Source organism: Procambarus clarkii, unplaced genomic scaffold (assembly GCF_040958095.1).
Source record: "Procambarus clarkii isolate CNS0578487 unplaced genomic scaffold, FALCON_Pclarkii_2.0 HiC_scaffold_104, whole genome shotgun sequence".
NCBI classification, from domain to species: domain Eukaryota; kingdom Metazoa; phylum Arthropoda; class Malacostraca; order Decapoda; family Cambaridae; genus Procambarus; species Procambarus clarkii.
Genome location: NW_027189137.1, coordinates 3,257,970 through 3,262,119, shown reverse-complemented (window position 1 = coordinate 3,262,119; position 4,150 = coordinate 3,257,970). Strand labels below are relative to the sequence as shown.

The following is a 4,150-nucleotide window of genomic DNA, read 5'->3' as shown; positions in this document are numbered from 1 at the left end:
TTGTATTACAAAAGAAAATCCACAAATTCATTAGAAATTGGCAGGGCAGGCTGAGGAAGTAGGTAGATGTAAAATGTCTGTAAATGGCGAAAGAACATAAACCCAAGACTGAATAAACGATGTTAAATATCCATGCCAAGGAGACAAAAATATGTTAGGATACAATTACCATTAAGACACCACAAGCAGGTCCGTATCCTGCCGCGATGACTTAAAAGAGTTGGTTATTAGCCACAATGTGTAGGCAGTCTCATGCCAACGGCCATACCACGTTGAGAACACCGCTTCTCGTCCGATCAGCGAAGTTAAGCAACGTTGGGTTTGGTTAGTACTTGGATGGGTGACCGCCTGGGAACACCAAATGCTGTTGGCAATAATGTTTTTTGTTTTGTTTTGTTGTTTGTTTCTTTTTTTGTTTGAATGGCTGGCTCCACGGGAAATTCACGGAGTTGTGTGGAATAAGGCCTGGTAAAATGAATTAATATGTATGTCATGTTTAAAACAAACTCGCTTCATATAGATATTGTGTGAGGCTTTATACAAAACAAACAACCAAAACAAAACATGTTGTATATATATAGCTTAATCCGGGTTTGAACTCGCAACTCCAAGAATACGCATCACTTATATACACTTTACCACTGGACCACTGCTGCAGGACACAAGCTTGATGCTGAGGTATCAATTTAATGACGTAAATGCCATTTCCACAAATAAATGATAATTAAAAAGTATTTGTATGTACAAATCTTTTCTGTTTAAAAGGCTACAATATCAGTTACTGATATAATTTGTGTTAATGTTTCTATACCCACAAGAAGGCATATTTTTGCTTATATGTAAAGGGTACGGAGAACGAATCCACAGACCATCATTCCCCTCCCTTCCCTCCCCCCCCCCCCCCCCCCCCCCCCCCCCCCCCCCCCCCCCCCCCCCCCCCCCCCCCCCCCCCCCCCCCCCAACTCCCACCTACTACCACCACCACCACCACCACCAATCACCACCAATCACCACCAATCACCACCAATCACCACCAATCACCACCACCACATCTAACCGAAAACCCCCTAACACATCAACCCTCCCCCCAATCAACAGGCGAAATAATAACCCTCAAATGCCTGCCTGCCTGCCTGCCTGCCTGCAAGCCAATACTAACGGTCTTCTCAGAAAGAAAATCTCTTTGTATCTGTATTACTTGATGAAATGTATGATTCTAATAATGAAAATAAATTTTGATGTCGGTTGTATGAGCATAATGACCAATATGCACATGATATGAATGAATTAAATAGTGTAGTTTTAAGTAATTAGGTTGTAGACACATTAAGCGGATATGATATTTGACGCGTCCAGAACTGGTGATTTTTGGTTTAGTTTTAAATGCACCACCACCACCACCACCACCATTGCTTCCCCAGAGCCTAATTAAGGACCGGTAAAAGGAGTCAATATGTATGTCATCTATAAAACCAAAGAATGAATAAAAAAACACACACACAAACCTACATAATAGTATTAGGAAGATTGTATGGCAAAAAAAAAAAAGTATTATTCCCATTGGGTCGTTTGAACTCGCGACTTCCAAAATACCAGCCACACACCTTACCACCCAGCCACCATAGAGTTGGTATAATTGTGCAACTTTAGTTATAAAAGTAAAGTTCTTATTGTCTCAAATCTTATTGTCTGTTCTATGAAAAGGCATGATGTAAATTATGTATTTTTTGAATGATTGAATTGTAGGCACATTAAGCGGATTCGATATTTGATATATCCAGAAAAGGTGATTTCTGTTCAGTTTTAAAATGCATCACCGTTAACGCTAAAGGACTGGTAAAACGACTCGATGTTTGTCATTTTTAAAATAAACACTAAAACTAGGCCCTTAACATATATAATGTTTGAATATAAATTGAATGCATATAAATACAAAGTGGGAGTGGCTGGCTGGCTGGCTGGCTGGCTGGCTGGTGGCTGGCTGGCTGCTGCCTGCCTGCCTGCCCTGCCTGCCTGCCTGCTGGCTGGCTGGCTGGCTGGCTGGCTGGCTGGCTGGCTGGCTGGTGGCTGGCTGGCTGGCTGGCTGGCTGGTGGCTGGCTGGCTGCTGGCCTGCCTGCCTGCCTGCCCGCCCGCCCGCCCGCCCGCCCGCCCGCCCGCCTGCTTGCCTTGCCTTGCCTTGCCTTGCCTTGCCTGTCCTGTCCTGTTATTGCCTTGCCTTGCCTTGCCTTGCCTTGCCTTGCCTTGCCTTGCCCTGCCCTGCCCTGCCTTGGCTGCAGCTGGCTGGCTGGCCGTAAATCAACTCTTAACAACACCATACCACACCACACCATCACTCATCACCCATCACCCACCACCGGCCCCAGTCTCCCAGCTCTCTTATATACCCGAGCAGGCCCTTTAAATTATTTGAATTGTTGCACTTCGGCCAATGGCAGGCACGATCGCTGCTGCTCAAACATATTCTGGTTCACAAGTATTATAATATATTATATTATATTATATTATATATATATATATATATATATATATATATATATATATATATATATATATATATATATATATATATATATATATATATATATATATATATTCATGAAACACATTAAAACCTTGATCATTTATTCATTCATTACGTCTAGTGAAGAATTGCTTTTGTTCATTTGTATGATTAAAAATTAATATAATATGAATTCCTCGCTTAAAGTAAAATATAAAATATATATTGGATTTATATGATTGGTTAATATTCCAAGTGATGCTGAATATCCCCTATAATTTTGTTTTGTTTGTTTGTTATGTACACATTCCAAATGAAATCAATATAAATGTTATTATTAATGTTTGAAAGTTGATTGTCTACTTGAATCTCTCTATTAAAGTGTGTGTGGCTCCGGATGGAGCCTGGTTATGGTATTTGTCGTGGTGGGTGGCAGAAGTGCTTACTTCTTCTCTGTCTTCTTTGGCAAAAGAACTGCCTGAATGTTTGGAAGAACACCTCCCTGTGCAATGGTTACGCCAGACAGAAGTTTGTTGAGTTCTTCGTCGTTGCGGATGGCCAACTGCAAGTGACGTGGGATGATACGGGTCTTCTTGTTGTCACGTGCGGCATTACCGGCGAGCTCCAGAACTTCGGCAGCGAGGTATTCCATGACGGCTGCCAGGTAGACAGGAGCGCCAGCACCGACGCGTTCGGCGTAGTTGCCCTTACGCAGCAGACGGTGAATTCTGCCCACGGGGAACTGAAGTCCGGCCCTGCTGGAGCGAGACTTTGACTTGCCCTTCACTTTGCCTCCCTTGCCGCGTCCTGACATTGCTGCTGCTGTTGTGGGTTTGTGGTGTTTTATGCCGCCCCGCAGATCGAGCTTCGTGTTATATACCCCGCTCAGGATCAAGGGAGCCCGCCACTGACCAATCAGCGCGCTCCGCCACGCGACCCGCTCTGAGCTGAGTCGCGAGCGGGATATAAAAGGAAAGCTCGCCTCGCGCAAAAGTTCATTATTGTATCGCAACGCCAGCCAGCACGAGCATCATCATGCCACCCAAGGCATCTGGAAAGGCTGCCAAGAAGGCCGGAAAGGCCCAGAAGGCCATTGCCAAGGGCGATAAGAAAAAGAAGCGCAGGAGGAAGGAGAGCTACAGCATCTACATCTACAAAGTGCTGAAGCAGGTCCACCCCGACACTGGTATCTCTTCCAAAGCCATGTCGATCATGAACTCGTTCGTGAACGACATCTTCGAGCGCATCGCCGCCGAGGCTTCTCGCCTGGCCCACTACAACAAGCGTTCCACCATTACCAGTCGGGAGATCCAGACGGCTGTAAGGCTCCTGTTGCCCGGAGAACTGGCCAAGCACGCCGTCTCTGAGGGCACTAAGGCCGTCACCAAGTACACCTCCTCCAAGTAAACGGCTTACTTACTGCCCTGTGGTGGTGGCTTGGCCTCAAACCAACAAACTCGGCTCCATTGGAGCCACACTTTAATTTCTAAAGAGATTGTGAGTGTTAGACACCAATACTATTATAACAAAAACCTCTGTCACTGAAAGCAAATAGCTATAAAATGAGAATATTTATGAAACTGTCTGTGTGTGTTTCTCTCTCTCAGTCTCTGTCTGTCTGTCTGTCTGTCTGTCTCTGTCTTGTCTGT

The 4,150-nt window shown here is 44.8% G+C and overlaps 1 non-coding gene across 1 annotated transcript; it reads left to right on the top strand.

The window, feature by feature from the left end:
* The first annotated feature begins 254 nt into the window (after positions 1–254).
* On the top strand, positions 255–373 carry LOC138360273 (5S ribosomal RNA). The gene has a single exon (XR_011226257.1). It is a non-coding gene; the product is annotated as a 5S ribosomal RNA (ribosomal RNA).
* The last annotated feature ends 3,777 nt before the right edge of the window (positions 374–4,150 follow it).